The following is a 22,411-nucleotide window of genomic DNA, read 5'->3' as shown; positions in this document are numbered from 1 at the left end:
GCAAGTCTATAACTCGATAAAAAATAGTTTTGATATTGATAAACAATAATTATAGAATCACAGTCCTTATCAGTAAAAATAGACACTATCTATCATCTATCAAGATTAGTAAAAAATCGATAAACTTGAAATTGCTAGGAAGTAATAGAAGATACTGAAATCCCTTCAAGAAAATTACATAAGAGATATTTAGTGGTAGGCACAGCGATTTAAGTAAAGTATGAAAGGTGTGAAAAACAGGGATATGGAGAAACGGCTTTCTCGTGGATAAGTGAAAGAATATCATACATAAGAGTAAACAGCAACCCTAACAAGTTGTCCAAAATAAATGTCTATGCACCTACAGAAAACAGTGATGACTTGATAAAACAGAGTTTCTATTTTTAGACTTTTTTATTGAATTCCCCCAGATATTCCAGTTGAAAAATAGCTTCCAGTAATTTTTTGGGCTTCGTTTCCTGGGGTAAGGAATGCAAATCATCTACCTCCAAATGTTTAATCATAAAAAATGACAATCTAATGAACACCAAGGCTTACGTATAAATTATTTATTTTGATACTCTGCGACACGCATATATATAGACGGTTTCTTTAATTTAAATTACTATATATACAAGCAGATCACATCGATCTGAGTTTCACTAAAAATAGTTGAATTAGAAAGTGAAAATGGACTTGTTTGAAATATTAAATATGTTTATCACATCCTTACAAAATTCAGTGAAATGGTAAAATACCGAGAGACGTCTACTACACTCCAATAAACAATGTAATACTTATTTTTAATTATAATTACATGAATATTAACCATTTTTTGTACATTTATAAAAATATGGCCTCAAAATTAAGAAACTTATCACAACGATTTAAAAATCAAGCAACAACTAATACATAATATTCAAAGTCACTGTCAACAAATTATATAAACATTTTTAAATCTGATTTTTTTAACAAGATAGATGCAATACTATGGAGTTTTAGACAATTTAAATAACATATAAAATTAAATATATTTCCTCTAATGAAAACCTTAACGTAAACACACAGCCAATAGTCCAGTAACTCGGGCGGAAAATATTTACCTTACCTCCCAATTCTGGATTTAGCTGTCGGGGTAGCTTTTGGGGATTGGTCAATGTACCAATCAATAGCAATTAATTAGCAATAAAATATGCCGCTAAGATGGTCTCTGTCGCCTTATTGATTGCCGAGATATAGCTATAGCTATGATAACTTTACCGTAAAGTTAGCATAATCATTGTTTCTCCTGAACGGTTGTGGGAATAAATTATTTCTTGGCGTAAAACTACGGTAATAAATTAGCAATCAAATCCTTGCGGTTCGCTTTTTGGCCGATATCTCAGTTTTCCGGTGTGTTTTGAGCTGCATGACGGGGTAGCTTTTGAAAATTGGTTAATATACCAATCAACAGCAATTAATTAGGAATAATATATGCCCTCAAGATGGGCCCTGTACTTCTTTTCCTTGCCGAGATATAGCCATGGCTATGCTAGCTTTACCGTAAAGTTAGCATATCCACTGTTTCTCGGAAACGGCTACACCATTAATTTTTTTCTTTCCGTCAAAAATTAGCAATAAATTATAGTGTTGGTCTGAATTCGGCCTTATAAAATGGATATGCTAACTTTAGAGACCTATTTTTTCGGCGCTCTGGAATTTACAGGGTGAGTTTTTTTTACAGGGTGAGTTTTTAGTGCGACATTGGTCCATAATTCCATTGTGGTACAAGATATCCAAAAAACTCATTTAGAAAAAATGTAGGCAATTATATTATCCATATTTGGAAAATACGTGGAATTCTACAGGATGATTAATAACTAAGTACGTGGTATAGCAAACACACAATTTCCTGTATAATTTTTCATATTCCACTCATAATTCTTGTTTTTATAATATTGGGCTTTGCATTATTATACAGCGTATTTAACAATGTATGACCATTTTTATTTCGGAATTCCTATGAAATCAACACCATGTATATAACGAAATATTGCATTACATATTATTATGGTTTATATATTTTGTTAGTTACTTATTTTTTTGTTAGTTACTAATACAATATTTCTAAAAAATAAAATACAGGGTGATCCATTTAAAAAAATTGAGAAAATCATAATTTTGTTTTGTAGTTCACTCTGTATACAAATTTTTGTCAATGATTTCAATTAAACTTAATTTAAAAACTACAATATAGTGTTAATTTTACTATATAAAATAAATAATTGTTTATGCATTACTTCTTTATATACATGGTGTTGATTTCATAGGGATTTCGAAATAAAAATGGTCATAACTTGTTAAAATCTCTGTACAGTAATGCAAAACCCAATACTATAAAAACAAGAATTATGAGAAGAATACAAATAAGTTTTTTGGATATTCTATACTATAATGGAATTATAGTTCCTCCATGAAAATACAGTGATGCCAAGCGTGGATTAGAGATCCGATTAATTTCGTTTTATTTGTGGGTTTGCTTTTGAAAATGATGTTTGATATCCTTTGTAACAAATTCTCGATGGGATTGAGGTCGTCCGGGGATTGCGCTGGCCAGTCCATCCTATCAATTTCATTACTCTCCATCCAAGCTTTAACCAATTTTGCTCTATGGCAAGGAGCATTATCATCCTAAAAAATAAATTTTCTTCGCCAAACAGGTCTTTTCCACTACGCAGCATCTTATTCTGTAGTACATCAATGTATTTGGTAGCATTCATCATCCCAGAGACAACGTGTAGGCGACCAACTCATCGAGCCGACATGCAACCCCATAGTTCGCATTTCCAGCATGATTATTAATATTGAAAGTGGATCCATCACTAAACAGTACACTCTGCCACTGCTCTGCTGCCCAGATTCGATGTTCCTTGGCCCATTTCAAACGGTGCAATTTGCTTTTCTGAAAGCAGTGGTTTCTTCCGTGCCTTACATCCTCTAAGTCCAAAACTAAGCAGACTTTTTCTCACAGTGGAAGTGCACACTCTTACACCTGTAGATTCAGACCACAGCTTCGTCAATTGGGTGGAATTAAGGCTTCGGTCTGCCAGACTTTTTCTTCTTAACGCAGCGTCATCCCGAACAGAAGTTTTCTTTGGTCGGCCACTACGCGGTCTGTCGTCGATTTTTCCTTGTTCAGCATACTTCTTAATGACTCTAATTACTGTAGATTGATTACAGTTTACTGCGGATGAAAAATAATTTCAAAACGCTTTTCGTCCGATAATTTAGTTTGTTTGGTCCGGGATGACCTTTTTATGAAAAATCAAAGAGCGAATAAATGTGTTAGGGTAACGTGATGCAGGACTTTTTAACACCACTGTTAATTGTGTAACATACAATTCTCTATTTTCACGCTTTACGCTAAGAGGATCTTCCTTTCTGTTGCGATTCAAAATACCCATAAGACTTGTTGATTTCTTTTGCAATGCCTTGGCCAATGTCATCGATTTGAAGTAGTTATCTGTTTATAACATATTTATTTTTCGAGGAGATGAAAGTAGATCAGTTCTTATTATTTTCTAGAGTTAATCCTGTTTCAAAAAAAATAATGTTCTGTGTGCCATAGAAGATGATATATTGCAAATTAATTTTCCTAGCGCGCTTCGATTTTAAATTCCATTCTAAAAAGACGGAGCTCCACTTAAAGTGGCGGTATTTTACGAGTACGATCGCTTTAACACGTTATAACTTTTTACACCTTCTCTGTATATCACATAATAAGTTGGATCATAAAATCTATATCGTCACTTATAATCTCTTCAATTTTCAACTCTGAATGTTAATAAACAATGGAAATATGATTTTAAGAAAAAAATGCCATCTTGGTTCCTATTGGTCATAGAAGGTTCTCTTTGTTTTAAGACTGTGTCTTTTTACCATCTTCTCAGTGAGCCTACTTACATAAAAGCACGTGACATAAAAAATATCAAAGTTATTATAAATGTTTATAAGCTAAGCTCAGTCCTTTTTCCAAACAATAGTTTTTCTAATAACAATTTTAATAAAGTGTTGAAATTTTTTTAATATATTTTAAAATTGAAGCCTCAAAGAATCGATTGCGATCTGCTAAATACCTCTAGAGTAGTTTGGACAAGTAGTTACATGTAATATGTATGTTATATGTCTGAATTGGCAATATGAAGGAGACAGATAAAATTAAATTAGAAGAATTTTTTGTATTACCAAGTAACAAAACAACATAATTTTTTATTTTGAGAACGATGTCCGAAATGGAAATCGAATCGTCAAATAAACTGAAACGACGCATTTTAAACTGAAATTGTGAATAAATATCTGATGGAATTATTAGATAGTCAATGATATTGAAATGCCACAAGAAAATAGCTTCAGAATAATAAAATTGTATCAGTTATATAAAATGAATAAAGCCTACGATAGAGTTTTAAAATACGACGCCATGAACCCCCACTTAATTATAAAAGGAAACTTGAAATACAGGCAAATGTGAATTGGGTAGATCTGAGATATCATGGCTTACGAACATTAAATATAAACCAACATTACAAAAACTGATAACTACAAAGAGGCAGAACTTTTCTATAAAGAGTGCAGTTTGACATTGACATTAACCTTACTATTCATATAAACAAATTACCTTGACATCATCCAAATAAAAATATTTGCCAAGATAAGTCTCCACCTTAAACTTGAAAAAACTGTGTATGTAAATAAATAAAATATAACTGTAAAAGTCAAGAATCAGTATGTAGTTATGTAGTGTTTTACTTTCATGGCATAGTATGCTTTGCATTTTAAGTAAGGTTGTGATTCACATGGAATTCTTCGGTAAATTGTTGCGAAATTAAATTAGGCGTAATATACATAAGGTGTTTAAAATTTACCATTATTTCATCACGCAAAATGGACGATTACATGTATTTTAATTTTTTTTGACAATTACGTACTAGTCTCTATTTTACTGTTAAAATATGAATTCCAATTATACACCACAAATAAGGAGATTGGTCAGTTAGTTAGGAAAGATGGTCAATTAATAATTGGTAAAATAAGCATCCAATCTCACTAATGGTTTGGATGCATACATTAGTCTGTAGCAAGTAAAACTAAATATTTTTATGACTTCCGAAGAATGTCGCAGTTTCTTTCCCCGTTGCTATTGAAAGGAAACCATTATGCAGTACCAATTATAAGTGGTGTAAGCGAAAATAAGATTCTGTACATGTTACACACATATCTTATCTTTTTCAAATTTAGTTACAGCATTACTTGATTTAAAGTTGTGTAGTCCAACGCTTGTGATTAAAATGATAGGTAAAAAATATCTATGGACGATTTAGGGTACATAGTCTTGCTGTATATTTGGATGCCATGTTTCTTTGAATTGAACTAGAGATTCTACGAACGTATGCTGCGTTCGTAATAAAAACATTAGAAATTTTGGGGAAAGTTGTTGCACCATATCATTACATCAATTTTGCATATTTTCAGAAATAGATTAACATATTTGTCGTGTTTTTGGGTGTTACCATATTTTTTTATACCATGCCATAATTTACAGAGATTGGACGGCTGAATAAACAGATGTGTTTTAGAAATTTTGTGATTATTTTGTTTATATCATCTAATATTTTGTTAAAATGAGTAGATATGTTTGGCAATTTTTGTCTTTCTTTCTTCTCTCAGTCATTTAAACTTTGTGCATATTTGTGAATCATATCATGATATATGTTGCGCAGCATTATTTAGTGATATTACCAATATAATCGTAATGGTACTTCATTGTGTGTCAATTATTTATAAGTAAACAATTAGAAATTATTATACTTTTTAAAAAACATGAAAATTTGAGACCTTATAAAGAGAATTAGACAAAAAACATTCTAGGTATAGACAAAGCACTTGTACAGCCATTTGAAAATAACCTTTGTTCTCTCAAATGGGATAAACAAATATAACTGTTTACAGACTACTTCACCGATTGTGACCATCTTTCGCACTACATAAAAACTAACGTTATAAAATGTGTTTTAAATGTTTTTACTGTGTATTTTAATAATTATAAACAATTGAAAAACATGCTTGCTTTTGGGTTTAATTTGCAATAATTTTTTTGTTTATAAACATTTTTCAATTTAGAAAATCTCATTTTAAAGAGCAAGTATTTTGAAGAAAGTCGCCTGTTGAATGTTTTTATCTAGAATGCGTAGTTTTTCCACAATATTTAAATTAATGAAATTAAGTCGTTTTTTTTTTCTTAAATGTTATGACGCAGTAAAGTTTTCAATTTTTTAAGTGATTTTTCGGCTTCGTTTCATTTGGTAATAAACTAGAAACAACTTATAAATTTAATTTAATTATTTATTTTTATGAATAAAAAGAAATAAAACTGTTAACAAAAAACATAAAGAAGCATGAGCTAAAAATAATTATGGGCGACTTTAATGCTAAAGTCGGTCGAGGAAAAACTGAAAATATAGTAGGTAAAAGAAACGAAAGAGGTGATAGACTAGTTCAGTACTGCCAGGAGAAAGAATTAGTCATAACAAATACATACTACGACCTACCCTCACGAAGATTATACACGTGGACTTCTCCAAAAGATAACACTAACAATATAATCAGAAACCAAATAGATTTTATAACGATTAACAAAAGGTTTCGTAATGGAGTACAAGGTGCAAAAACCTATCCAAGCGTAGATGCAGATACGGACCATAATCTATTACTAGCAAACGTCAACATTAAACTCAGAAAACCGGAGAAAAAAGTTAAAACCACCAAAATAAACATCAAAAACCTAAAAATACGACAACTGCCAACAGCAACTAAACGCAAAGATAAACAAATTAACTGAAGGAAGCGTGGAATGGGCAGATATGAAAAAAGCCATACTAAACGCGGGAAGAGGTCCTAGGCGAAGAACAGAAAACCACTAAAAAAGACTGGATGACACCGGAAACAGTTGAGCTAATAACTGAAAAAAGAAAATACAAAAATAAATATAAAACCATCAAAAATAAAATCAAATATGAAATCAGAAAGGCTAAGGAGGAATGGATGAACAAGGAATGCCAGGAACTGGAAGAACTCATCAACAAACATGACACCTCAAACTTACATAAAAAAATGAAAGAACTTACAGGCAACATCAGACAAAGAAGAACACTCATAACAAGAGATAATAATGGAGGAATACTTACTGAAGAGAGCAAAATAAAGGAAGTATGGGAACAATATAATATAATCCATCTGTTCCATGACGAGAGGGAAAATGAACAAGATATAGGCGAAGAAGAACAATACCTACAAATTTTACCCTCAGAAGTAAAGAATGCCCTACAGAATGCAAAACAAGGAAAAGCACCGGGTCCTGATCAAATTCCAGTTGAACTGTTAAAGGCCTTAGATGACGGTAATATAAAGAGACTCACCCGAATTCTCAACCACATATATGTAGAGGGCAACATCCCGGAGGAATGGCTTGAATGGATATTTTTACCTCTACCAAAAAACAACAATCCCAAATCATGTAATGACTATATATTGATAAGCCTAATGTGCCACCCTTTAAAGATTCTCTTGAAAATTGTTCAAAACCGAATTTATAAGAAATGTGAGGAGCAGATAGATCAAACGCAGTTTGGCTTCAGAGGAGGCATGGGTACAAGAGAGGCATTAGTTGCGTTGATAGTACTCTTGCAGAAATGTCGGGAATATAACAAGAGTGCATATGTATGCTTCATAGACTTTAGGAAGGCCTTTGACCGAGTGCAGCATATGAAGTTAATAGATAAATTAAAAAACATCAATTTAGACAAAAAAGACATTGAGTTTATTAAGGCTTTATACTGGAACCAGAAAGCAGTAGTAAAGGTGAACGATATAGAACAAATAATATACCGATTGCGAGAGGGGTCAGGCAAGATACTCACAGGTCATATTCAGAAAAGCCTTATGGGAAAGAAAAGAGGGAATAAGAATTGGTGGAAAAATCGTAAACACCATGAGATTTGCAGATCACACGGTAATTATGGCTGAGAGTATAGAAGAACTACAAACTTTACTAGATGCAATAAATAGTGAATGCATTCAAATGGGACTTGACATCAACACAGATAAGACCAAATTTATGATAGTATCAAGGAGTCCAATAAATAATGAACAACTAACCCTTGGTGGACATCAAATAGAGAGAGTGACAAAATATAAATATCTGGGAACTTACATTAACACAGAATTAGATCCAGACCAAGAGATCAGGGTACGAATAGAAATGGCAAGGGCAGCGTTCTTAAAATTCAAGCAATTGTTCTGTGACAAAAATCTGAACACTGCGCTGAGACTGAGGTTTGTCGAATGTTACGTCTGGTCCCAACTATTGTACGAGGTAGAAACATGGACGTTAAAAGCGCAAATAGTTAAGAAGCTTGAAGCCTTTGAACTTTGGATATACCGGAGAATGTTGAGAATTCCATGGACTGCCAGAGTTACCAATGAGGAAGTGCTGAGAAGGATGGGTCGAGACAAAAAATTGTTGAGAACAATAAAAGTACGCAAGACTGCATACCTTGGACACATACTGAGGAATGATAAATATAGTCTTCTGCAGGTCATCATGCAGGGTAGAGTCGACGGTAAAAAGGGAATAGGTAGAAAGAGGAAGTCATGGCTGCGAAATATTGAAGACTGGACAAAAATTACTGTAGACGAATTATTCCTCGTTGCAAAAGACAGAGAAACTTTTAGAAATGTGGGTGCCAACCTCCGTTAATGGGAACGGCATAGGAAGAAGAAGCAAGAAAGTTTTAATTGCTTTTTCATCCTCATACCTACTAGAAAGGAGTTTTAGCGCAGTTATAGATCCCATAACAAAAAAAGTAACAAACTGGACATAATTAACCGAGGAGATTTAAGATTAAACCTAACTATTGTAAATTAATGCCAAATGTTAATAATTTATTATGAAAGCATCAAGTTCGTCCCAAATAAATGGATTTATTTTTTGCTTAGTTTTTTTTTTCATGAAAAGTTACTATTATATTTTTATTTAAATTTAAAAAAATATGAAAAGAGGTCTACCAGAGAAAAAAGTTTGGGAATCTCTGCTCTAGAGTGACTGTTTGGGCAAGTACAGTTGTTTAAATAATCGCTTTCTGAGATAAACAAATTGAATAACTTAACTATTTCATCGATCTAGCTGAGATTTAGCACACTTTAATATTACATGCCATTATGCAAAAAACAAAGTTATAACATTTATAAGTTACTGGAAAAATAAGGGTTTTTTGTAACTATCTCGGTGAATTTTCTATGTATTTTAATTTAGAAACTTGTAAATTGAAGAACTTTTTAAGATCTACAACTTTTATTTAAACCATTTTCTCTAAAATGTATAATAAACGTTTTATAGGCAAACAATGAATTTGTTCACTTTTAATGATTGTTAAAAAAACAAAGCAAAATCAGGTGTACGTCTTCAAGGATTTGTGATCAGCGATCCCTCATATACCTTTTAGAATCTTCAAAACCTCTAGATTTTTTCAGCTTCTTTTCCTTTATTGGCCTATATGTATTCTGTGCCTATAAATTGGTCTTTATTGGCGCAGATGTCTGGTTATTAGCTTAGTTGTTACTTCTATGATGCCATAGTCTTGTCAATGATTAAGCGGTAGGAAATTTCAAGGAAAAAATATATTCGCGGTTAATTAAAATATGCTCATACAGAGGTAGTCGATTTTATGACTGTTCGAGATTGTTTCTTCGTGCCAGGGATAACGTTACGCAAGCCACTCACGCTAAAGAAAGACTTCCATTCTCCATTGTCGTTAATTATTATTATTCCTTGAATCGCCGAGTTTCAGTTTGAAAACAATAAAGTTTAGTATCGTGTGTACACTCATTTCTGTTGAAATGTAATAACTCGGACCACACAAAAAACGATTACAACAGGTCCCACGCATTACTAGAATCAACTTTCAGTTGATAGCTAACGTGTTATAAATGCTTAACAGCAAATTAGCCGTTTATGACTCGTTTGTAATTCTAGAAAAAGAAAATTAGCAAACCAATCTCTTTTGAACAACAAAAAATGAAATGTTACAATTCAATAAAAATGTTCGATCAAAATAACGACAAAACGAATAAAAGATCTTGAAGATATTGTAAATCAAGGAACTTGGTAGACCACTTCCAGATTTAAATATAACAATTATGCTGAAAGCTTCAACTTCTAGCTCTTCAAATTTGAGCTCAACTCACAACAAAATGCATTTTTCTGTTTCGTGTGTGTTTTGTTTGGGGGCGATTCTTGTGGGTAAGACATGGTTTCGTTGAATTTGTGAATATTTATAAGAAAATAAAAACTCATATGAAAATAGAAATGAACATATAAATATTATTTTTAGTTTCTCTGTGCTCGGAAAATCAAATATAATGACTCAGTAAGTTCGGCTTATAGACAAAACGTTATTATGCAGAACAAACTAGTTGATAAAAACAGGTATATTTTAAACATTACTCTAAACTATATAAGATTCTATGGTGCATTAGAATTAGCATTATGAGGTCATGATGAAACAGAAGAATCAACAAATAAAGGAGTTTTTCGGGAATTAAAAGATTTTAGTTCTCAATTAGATACAGATTTAGATCATTTTAATAAAGCAACAATATCTAAAGGGACCTCTAAAAATATACAAAATGAACTATTAGATTGTATGCTTGGCTTTTACCATGATGAGGTGACTAAAGAAATTAACAAATCAAATTATGTAAAAGAAAGATTTTGGAAATTTGTAAATCCTCCCGGACAGAATGCCATTCCAATAGCAAATTGTATTTTAAACGAAATTAATCATTTTATCAGTGACGGGCCAAATACACATGACAAACACACAATTCGGCTTCAGGGATGCATTGGCTACTCGAGAGGCACTTTTCGCAATACAAGTTCTCTTTCAAAGATGTAGAGACGTGAATTGTGATATATATGTGTGCTTTGTTGATTACCAGAAAGCGTTCGATAGAATAAAACATGAAGAACTGATGAAAATATTAAATTCAATTGGTCTAGACAGCAGAGATCATCGTATAATAAACAATATCTACTACGAACAAACTGCAGCTGTCAGAGTTGGGGATCAGTTAACAGACGACATAAAGGTAAAAAGAGGTGTGCGACAGGGATGTATATTGTCCCCATTATTGTTCAATACATATTCAGAGCACATTATGAACCTAGCGCTAACGGACATAGACGAGGGAATACTTATAAACGGAGAACAATTGAACAACATAAGATACGCTGATGATACTGTCATTTTTGCAGACAGTCTTAAAGGTCTGCAGACACTTGTCTCCAGTTACATGGTTATAAGCAAAAACAGGATACCACCTGGTCAATTACTAGTTAACCAACAACCTATAACACAAATCACCAACTTTTGTTATCTGGGTGCAAACTTAAATGGACTCGAAGTATTTGAGATGTGGTGCTATAGACGCATGTTGAGGATTTCCTGGATAGACAGTTACCAACGAAGAAGTACTACATAGAATGGATAAAGAGCGCGAACTAGTCATAACCATAAAACGTCGCAAACTAGAATACCTGGGCCATATAATGCGTAATGAACAACGATACAGCCTACTTCGGACCATACTTCAAGGTAAAGTGCATGGGAAAAGAGGACCAGGACGAAGAAGAATATCCTGGCTGCATAACCTGCGAAAATGGTTTAGCTTAACTACTACCGGACTTTTCAGGGCAGCAGTCAACAAAGTCAGAATAGCCATGTTAGTGTCCAACATCCGTAACGGATAGCCACCATAAGAAGAAGAAGAAGGGCCAAATAGTTAATAGCGCAAAGTTATGACGGAGCGTCAGTAATGAGCGGAAGTATAAACGGGGTACAAAAAATAATTAAAGATAAATATCCATTTGAAAACTATGTACATTGCCATGCAGATCAGATGAATTTTATAATGAGCAGTGCGGCTTCAATTAATGCATCTGTAAGGATTTTTTTCGCCAATTTAACAGGGATTTGTTCTTTTTTTACTACATCACCTCAAAGAACAAAGGTATTGGATGAGAAAGTTCATAAACGATTACCACGATCATCACAAACTACATGGAATTTTTAATCACGTGGAGTCAGTACAGTTTATGAATACCGAAATAAGCTTACACCAGTCATAGATATTTTAGAGAATGACAAAAGTATTAAATAAAATTCCACGATTGAGCAAGCCGGTGCATATAAACTTAGATTATAGAATAAAAATTTCATATTTTGGTTAACAGTTTTTCATAAAATCATGCCACCTGTAGAAATAATTTTTAAGCAACTGCGGATGATTCATACTGACCCCATTAATGCTAAACAATATCTGCAAACATTCGAAGACACTTGACCAACTAGATTGAGCTAGTAAAAACCAATGAACCTATTCCTCAGAGAAGGAGAAGTTATCCTCATTCCGATATATCTGTTTCAATGAATAAAAAAATAGAAGCATTGGTAGGTTGTGATTCCATTTTACAGGACATCTGGTAAAAACAGAACTGCAAGTACTATACGAAAGATAAGAACCGCAAACCATTTCTGAAGCCGTTCCTCTTTTATCATTACTTTCAAAGGAAGAAATGATATCTGCTTTCTAATGTAATGTGTATTAATGATAGTGGTATTAATGTGTGTATTAATGATAATGTGTGTGTGTGTGGGTTTTATGTGTGTATTCGGTGTGCATGAGAGTGTAGTGTTGTGTATTTATGTAAGGAGTTGGGTAAAGGTTTGGTTTATATGGTTATTAAAGCAGGAGGTGGTTATGGCATATCCGTATAGTGAATTGGATATTTGGTTAAGGTATCGGATGGTTGCGCTTCTCTTTTCAGGGAAGACGTTAAATAAGGTCATGGATATGAAGTGTATTAAGAATTTCATATCGGAGGAAAGGTCGTAGAAGGGATTTGTTTCGATGTGTATACTGGTTGGGTTTGATTATAATTATTGGGATGTGTGTTGCGGTGTGGACATCTTGGTGAGAAGGGGACCGTTGCAGTTCGGGCATTTGGTACTGTGGGACAACGACAGTTTGTTGCTAATCATGTAGTTGAAAGTGAACCTAGTAGACGACGAGGTAATCCTGCATCCAGAAAAAAACGCAGTCTTCACTACCATCTGGAGAAACACTCAGAGCACGTTCGTGTTTGTCGTTTATTTTTCCTGTCAGTTTTGTTCGTAACAGAAAAACTTGTTCGGGCCTGTCTGGAAAAAAGGACTGACCAAAGAGAGAATGCCTCGATTGTGAACAAAATACCAGCCTGTATTGAAGAACACGCCCGTCAGCATATTCAATCCATACCAAAAGTAGAATCCCACTACTGCAGAAAGTCCAGCACTAAACTCTACCTTTCTTCACAACTCAATCTTGAAAAGTTGTATACTTTATATCTTGAACAATGTAGGAAAGATAACTCAAAAACCACTATAGAAAATGAAAAACTAAATTCAAAAAATAAAAAAGCATTGTTAAAACCTGTTTCCAAATCCATGTACAAAGCCTATTTCTACTCCTATGGAAACCTGCGCTTGCATAAGCCTAAGAAGGATCAATGCAGTACGTGTAATCATTACAAATCACTGACCCTAGATGAAAAGGAATCAATGAAAGATGTATATGAAAGACATTTGCAGAACAAAGAGACAGCCCAGTAAACTTAAAACACAAAAAGTGAAAGAATGTCCTAAGGGCGAGGTATCCTCGATATTTTACAAACGAAAACTTGCTGTATTTGACCTCACAATATTCGATCTGGTAACTAAAGAAGGAACTTGCAACCTATGGGACGAGACCAAAGGGAATAGAGGTGCTAATGAAATAGAACCTGTGTATTTAATTACATAGCAAACCATCCACAAACTGAAGAATTCTTACTAATGAGCCATAGTTGTGGGCAGAATTTAAATCAATATTTTGCAACTGCATTGTTACTTGCTGTCAGATGTACGAATTGCAAAGTAATCGATCACGTCTTTTATGAACCAGGGCACTTTCAGCAAGAAGGTTATTCGATGTATTCAACAATTGAAAGGGCAGCAAAGAATGTACAAATTAATGTACCTTCAGAATGGCATGTTGTTTGCCAGACTGCAAGAAAAACACCAAAGCCTTACAACATTGTTTATTTGGATCACACATCTTTCATAGATTGGAAGGAATTGGCCCAAACCAACAAAAAAAAAGGTATAAAACTGTAACTGGGGACTTAGTAGGCTGGAAAAAAATCAAATGGTTCAGGTTCTTGAAAGATAAACCTGATTCTATTTTTTTCAAGTACGAATACAATGACAAAAGTTTTCAAGAAATCAAAATCCTGAAAAATGTGGGAAGGCCCTCTACAATTGACTTACTCCCTAAGGCGTACAGCAGTCGGTTGCCCATAACAGTCACTAAACACAAAGATCTCATGGATCTGTGTAAGGCCAGAGTTATCCCCGTGTACCATCACAAATACTTTGAGAATATACCAAAAGGTGACACTCGATGTGGTAAGAGAAGGAATGTAAACACAACAAGAAAATCTTCAGCTGATCAGAAAGAAGAATCATCGTCTCAGAAGAAAATCAAATCATCGTGTCAAAAGAAAAAGTGAAAAATGAACAATCTGTACATGATTTTTTTATATTTTCTCACCAATGCTTTTGCTTATTCAATTTATGTGTAAAAAACTCAAAATTATAATAAAAAATGAGTATTAAGCTAGTTTTCTTTGATTCCTTTCTAAATATACTGTTTTTAGATTGTACAAATAACGTGCTAAGGGGCCAAAAAGCCATCATGAATAGTTTTGAGGTATCTAAAAACGGCGAATAGGTTACATTTAGCAATACAAATAGTTATTATCACTTAACGGCTTTACTAGAAATCTTGAAACTTAGAGAATACAAAAATGACATGTTTACACTATTGAAATAAAAAATTACAGCTTATTTGAATAATATTCAATAATTTTCCTGAGGGTCTAAACCTTAGAAAGTGCTCTCGTGAAAAATTAAGATTTTGTGAATTCGCCCTTTTTCCATAACTCCGACAACATGTTAAAATCTACCTAAATATAAATTTAGTTATTGTAGTTTCCTTTGGGCCGTCAAAATGTCATAATTGTGCTGTGAAAAATGCCGCCACCTTTACCCTAGCTAAGTGTAAGGGCGTGTTTAATATACAAGTGAAAACTGTTGTGCTAAATGTGCATGATGCTATGTGCATGATGAGTTAGTGCATGTAATATTTACAGGTTTCTTAGGTACAGGAAAAATGAAAATTTATTTCCTCATAAAAAGTCAATAATATTGAAACCAGACGTTAACCATCCACGGAAGACATAACTACTGAACTTTGATATGCCATATTGAATACGATAATGGGTTCTTTGAAGGACTAAGAAGAACATTGAAGAAGGAGAAATGAAGAAATTACTACAGATATCTTTGAATAATATACAAATGTTTAAGTTAATTACAGAAAAATCTGTAATCAGTTGAAGATCACATGGAACTTTTAAAACCATTTTCAGCATATCATTGAAATCGTATATGTTTCCTTTCCAAAGGCTTCAGATGACAAGTTTTAATTAAAAAAAAAATATCACCGATGAAATAGCTAAAGGTCGCAGGATAAAAATGACTCGTTTGCCACCAAACAACGGTGACGTAGATGGCATCGAGTTGATATGGATACAACGTGCTATGTAGCTAGACAAACAAAAACAGTTAATATGAGAAATGTTCGTGACCTTATGAAGCACTCATTGACAATGATAACTGCAGAAAATTGGGGAAATGTGGTGAATCATGTTAGTAAAGAAGAGGAAATTTCGGTTTGGGATAAACTCATAGAAGAGACTACAGACGCAGTAGTAATTTCCCTAGCCTCTTCTGATGATTTATTTAATGCCAGAGAAGAATGCTATACATACATATCTATATCTCCTATACCTAAACATGCTAGTAAGTTTACAATTACTGTAATAATAGACCAGGGAAATAACGATTTTTCCAAGATACTCTTTGATACAGGTCTACATGAATTCTAGAAGCACCAAATTAAATTATTTAACGATTGAAAAGTTTATGTTAAATATTGTTAAACAAGTTTACAAAATTACTGTGATTTTGAGCTTATAAACATTTAAAATAATTTAGACACATTAACAAGTAGTAAATTCATTTTTTTTATTCGAAATGTTGGCATTTTTACATTAGTTTAAAAAAATACAATGTCCTACGAACCTTAAAACCGAGTTACTTAGTCTTTTTTTCTTCAAAAATTCACACTATTTCAAAAACTGAATTCATTTCTTCAAATTTAAAAAATCGCGATGTAAACAACAAAAATTAACGTTTTTTTTTTAATTTCGGGTACCTTATTGCATAGATTAGATTATACAAATCTAGTGTTACCATCTTTACAAGACATAATCTACCCATTTATACAAAGTATAGAATCAAAATATTAAAAGGGCATAAATTTTTTAAAATTCATAAGGAGAACCTGGTGGGGAGCAGATTCACAATCGTGTTTCACATTTTACAAAGCCTTTATTAGGTCCATCTTGGATTACGGATGTACGTTATATGGATCAGACAGTCCTTACATTCTAAAACGACTGGAAATAATTCAAAATATTTCCGTAAGACTCCGTTTGGGTGAAATGTGTTCAACGCCTGTGGAACCACTTCGGATTGAAGCACTAGAACCACCATTATTTTTACGGAGGGAATGATTAGCAGAAAAATTTATTGTTAAGTCCTTAGAGTAGGGAATTCTACTCGTCAAGAATTGACGCATCTTCACGTTTGAGAGATGACAGACGAAAAGAAGAAGAATTGACGCCATGTTCACATTTAAGGGATGATAGACGAAAAGAAGAAGAATTGACGCCATCTTCACGTTGAGGGATGACAGACGAAAAGAAGAAGAATTGACGCCTTATTCACGTTTGAGGGATGACAAACGAACAGAAGAAGAATTGACGCAATGTTCACGTTTGCGGGATGACATGACAATTGACAGCTGTCAGCCGCCATCTTGTGACGTCAGTGTGGGAGGAGCTTACAATGCTAGTGAGATACAAAATTTTCCCAGGCCCAACCGCCGCGACTCCTACTAGAATTCCCTACTCTAAGGTTAAGACTTTTCTTAAAAGCCGTACTCTGTTAGATAAAATAGCCTTATTAAATAACCACGATTTAACTAACACGTACTGGTCAAAAAAACCTTCTCCTCCATTATGTATGGCTTTTAGAAATGCAAGTAGTTATAATAGTGATTTAAAAATAACTATTTCAGTCGAAAAATCTGAATTGTTTGACATGTTGGAACCACTAGAAATTAATATTCCTGTATACAATGAAAATTTGTTGATAAGTATATATATATATATATATATATATATATATATATATATATATATATATTTAGGGATTCTACAGTATTCACTGCCTTCCCTCGCTCAACCGTTTCCATCTCTCTCTGTTGTTCCATTCTCCATCGTTTAGGCCTCTCTTACTCATGGCGTCGTCTACTTCGTTCCTCCAGGATTTTCGGGGTCGTCCTCTTTTCCTCCTTCCTATGGGGCTCCATTCGGTTATTCTCTTTATCCATCTGCTGTCGCTAGTTCTTCTTACATGTCCATACCACTTTAATCTTTTTTGTTCTATATATGTTAGTATGTCTGTTTCTATTGATGTTCTTTGCTTTATTTCGTCATTACTTCTCCTATCCATTCTTGTTACTCTGCAGCATCTTCGCAGGCATTCCATCTCTGTTGCTACTATCTTACTGCTGTTTTTCTTGTTTATGATCCAATTTTCAGCCCCATATGTCACTTACAGTTGTATTACACTTACTTCGCACTAATGTTTTATAAATCTGCGTTTTTGTCTTCATATTTAGGTGTCTATCCCACCATACTGAGTTAAGTTGTCGGATTGCTGTTCTTGTTTGTCCTAATCTTTGTGTAATTTCTTCCTCTGTTGTTGCCTTTTTCGTGATTATAAACCCCAGGTATTTGAATTTATCCTTTCCTTTGATTGTTACGTTGTCATCAATCTGTAGATCTTCTATGTCTTCTTCACTTGTAGATAGGTACTCTGTTTTCGCGAGGTTAATATCTAGGCCAGCCTTGGTATATTCTTCTTGTAGTTTCTTCATCATGTAGTTGAGGTCGTCTTAGTCTTGTGCAATCACTACTTGATCGTCTGCAAAGCTTAACGTATATAGGTATTCGTTCCGTACCGGTACTCCCATGCCTTCGCATTTTCTTTTCCATGTAGTCAAGGCTTTTTCTAAGTATATTTTGAATAGGGTTGGAGATGTGGAACAACCCTGCAGGAGCCCTTTTGTTGTGGTGAAGTCTCCTATGATTCTTGTTCCCATTTTAATGGACACTTTATTTTCTTTATACAGAGCTTTTGTAGCTTCTATGAGCTCCGTCTGTATTTCTAATTTGTACATTGCCTCCCATAGTTCTGAACTTGGTACAGAGTCATACGCCTTTCTCAAGTCCACAAATGCCAAGTGTATATCTCTATTTTTTGCTTTTTTCTTTTCCAACAGTTGTTCCAGTGTGTATATGTGGTCTATGCATGATCTTCCTGCCGTGAAGCCTGCCTGATCCTCCCCGATTTTGCATTTTATCGCTTGCTCTATCTTTTCTCGCAGTATCTTCCCATAAGTTGTATGTTGATAAGTAAAAATATATTAAGCGCCTGCATATCAAATCTGTCAGATTTTCTGGAAATATATACCGATGCATCAAAACAAAATAATGGTACGGGATGTCCATTCTATATACCATCAACAAACGTTCAAGAAAAATTCAAACTGAATAATAATACTTCCATTTTTTCTGCAGAAGCGATTGGTATTATTAAAGCCTGCGATTATGTCGAAAAAAACAAGTTAAAAAAAATACATTTTTTGAGTGACTCCTTATCTGTTCTTAAATGCATCGCTAACCCAATTAATGCGATGGCTACTGATACAAATCCTTTTATTAGAGAATTAAAAGTAAGAATTCATAAATTAAAAAAAAGTCAATACGAATTAAAATTCACTTGGGTAAAAGCTCATATAGGACTTCCTGGCAATGAAGTTGCAGACTCCCTAGCCAAAGAAAGCGTTACAACAACTGTAGACCATATCAACAACAATTTTGGTGCTCTAGAATATTTAATGATATCTAAGAGTAATTTTAAGGCAAAATAGGAATTGCATCGGAAAAACTATTGTTCTAATAACCTCACACGATACACACTATTACATCCAAGTATTCCGACAGATTTGTGGCACCAAGATTATGATTTTACAAGAAATGATATTGTGACCATTTGTAGGCTGAAATTCGTACATGCAAGCTTCCCTCAACACTTATATAAAATCGGTGTAGTCAACACCGAACTTTATGAAACTTGCAATATGGTTTGCGACTTAGATTACAATTTTTCTGCTTGTAGTAAATTTGAAATACAAAGACAGGAACTTATTAATAGTTTATTATTGCAAAAATTATACCCCCTTTCAATCTACTTTATTTGATATCATTAAATATGTACAAGGTATATAAAATTATTCTTTATTTTTATTCTTTATTAAAATGTGTAACTTAAAACTTTAGTGTAGGTGTTTAAGCTCGTTACCTCTATTGAATCGCCAAATATTTTACCTTTTTACCTATACTTTCCGTGGTCTACATTTTCTGTCTGTCTGTGAGTTACTTTAAATGACCCCTAGGTGCGAAAAGTAATCCTAGTTCCTCTCCCATCGTATTTCTTTTTTTAATTTCCAGAATTGTAGTGTATTTAGTTTAGTTAGAATAGGTTAATTTAAGTGAACGTTATTACACATTTGCTGCTGGCTGGATGGGCACTTAGCCCGATTGCCAAGAAAAAAAAACTTTTAAACTAATTAATGGATCGATCTGAAATTTTGAGGGTTTGTTGAGGACCACATTACCTAAGTTTGGGCAGAATAACAAATGCCTAGGTTGATTTTTGACAATAGTTATAAAAAAATAACGTTTTTGCATTATTTTGCAGTTTTTGAAGCAACAAATTAATCTTACAAATTTTAGAAATCGCCATTTTACAGCTTTTTTATGATTTAAAAGATGAAGTTTTGTAATTTTACCTTAAATGTTAAAGCTTTTTACTGGTAAGCAAAAAATCGAAAAATTGCATTTTTACACTAAATTGTTAATAGTTAAAAAAAGACGCCGAAATTTATGCGAAAAACATATAGGTATGTGGATTAGTCACGGTCCCCAACAGGGTCTCTTTTTTGCTTATTTCTCTGTAGTAAAAATACTATAAAAAGATTGGGCACTTCCATATTAATGGTCGAAATAAATTCATTATTGAAATGAATGATGATAGTGACGCAGATAATACGGAAGAAGGAGAAAAGGAATTAAGTGTAGAAGTATTTTAAGTGATACCTTATTAATTGTTGTGTTATGTTACTACAATTAATACTCCTGTACTGTACAATTAATATTCCGACAAATTACAGCAAAAAATACAGAATCTATACTTACAGCAAAAGTTCCAGTGATCTGCTTCCTACAATATCAGGAACTCTTCTCAAAAGTTACAAAACATTTCACAAATACACAAAACACTAATCATCGATTTGACAGATACAATAGGTTTTCACAATTATTTATACATTAGAACATTTCTTTCAATACACCTCACTCAAAAACAGTCATAGGTATAACCGCGACGCGCGGTTTCCTCTGGCCAGAAAACGGTAGAAATATATTCAAAAACCGCAAGACCAAAATAAACTACTTGAAATATATTTACTAACTTCGATAAGTGTTCAGAAAACAATATATTTCGCTAGTCATAGTTAAAATTAGAACTTTGTAAAAATATTTGAAGTGTTATAAATTTACACCTCCACCGATATTACCTAAAAACACTGACCAACGATTACGAAGTTTTTTCAATCTTATACAGAAAACTTATCTGACTCATCATAATGACTAGATCGTTAAGGATACAGTATAAATAAATACCGTATCATAACATCAGAATCTAACTTGGTAATAGTAACATTACATTATTTTTTATATCAGTGGAGAAAAATCATTTCAAAATAAGATATCCTGTAATTATGAAGGCATTGATTCAAAAATATTAAGAAATCACCGTTTTAAGGTTACTTCATCATACATCACGTGTTCAGTGCGTACGAGGACCGTTCAGTAGTTATGTGGCGCGACTTCAGAGTGATATCTTTTATTGATTAATTTTTTTATTGGCCAGACTAGAAAATGACAAAAAAATGTAAAATAACTGAAATGTTTTAACTGAAAGAATAATTATAAACGATTTTATAATAAGGTGTCAACAAAACAATTAGTGAAAGCATAAACAAAAAAGTGACTCATCTAAATGAATGATGTTGCAGAAATTATTAATAAAATCACAGTAAGCTGACTTTTTAGCATTTTGTAATTGACAATTATATTCAAATTTTTGTTGTTTATATACTTAGAACAAATCGGGATCCTTAGTGGCATCTGCAATGTGTTTAATAAGAGAAAGATTAGGTCTTTAAGACCCTAATTCATTATTAAACCATTGCACGGGTGTTTTTTCAGCAGTTTGTCGTACTTTTTTTAATGGAAAATGCTTTGATATTAAGTTGTCATAAGTTTCGGTAAGAAAGACTGTCAAAAAATCAGGATCATTATTAATATCATAGAAAACGTCCATCTTTGTACTAGCTAGCGCACGTTTAATATTCTGTAAACCAGAAGAAGTTATAAACCGTTGAAATCTTTGATTAGTGTCAACAACTTTATGCTCAGAGTCAATAAATAAAAATTGAGATCAATGGTCAGAAAAACAAGGTTCAAATACGCCCAATCTGTAAATATTTTCAGAAAAATGTGGTGTCATAATGTTTGCGATGCAACTACTGAACTGGGGTGTGATTCTAGTTACTTTTAGAATAAAAGATGTTAATGGATTTTGAATATCAAAATAAGGGTCAGGTTCAATTTCAAAATTTATATTAAAATCACCAAGTATGATCAGTTTGTCTGCTTTGCTAAGCAAGGACGTTATGACATTCTCAAAATTCACCAAAAACAAGTCAAAGTCGCCCTTACCCGATCTGTACACAGTTAAAATATTGGTTTTTATTGAAGGTACAAAAACTGCACAAAACTCTGAACTTGAACATCTACATTGTATTCATTTAGATTATGCTTTATTTGACAAATTGTTGATGTGAGGGTTATATCCATATCTTTAAATAAAAAGATAATTAATTGAATTAATGAACTTAAAAGATAATATAAAAATTTTAAATTGTCAAATAGAATTAT

At 33.0% G+C, this 22,411-nt stretch overlaps 1 protein-coding gene across 4 annotated transcripts in view; it reads right to left on the bottom strand.

Annotated features, from left to right (window-relative positions):
* Positions 1-22,411, bottom strand: part of smash (smallish) — a 124,510-nt gene that overhangs the window by 46,999 nt on the left and 55,100 nt on the right. Inside the window, exon 1 of one of the 4 annotated variants that reach the window (XM_072546663.1) lies at positions 20,606-20,816. The exons of the other annotated variants lie outside the window; for them this stretch is intronic. The gene's annotated coding sequence lies outside the window, so the exon portion shown is untranslated. Of the gene's footprint in view, positions 1-20,605; positions 20,817-22,411 lie in introns of those variants that run through there. 4 annotated transcript variants of the gene reach the window in all.

Source organism: Diabrotica undecimpunctata, chromosome 10 (assembly GCF_040954645.1).
Source record: "Diabrotica undecimpunctata isolate CICGRU chromosome 10, icDiaUnde3, whole genome shotgun sequence".
NCBI lineage: Eukaryota > Metazoa > Arthropoda > Insecta > Coleoptera > Chrysomelidae > Diabrotica > Diabrotica undecimpunctata.
This window is presented reverse-complemented; position numbering and strand designations above follow the sequence as displayed.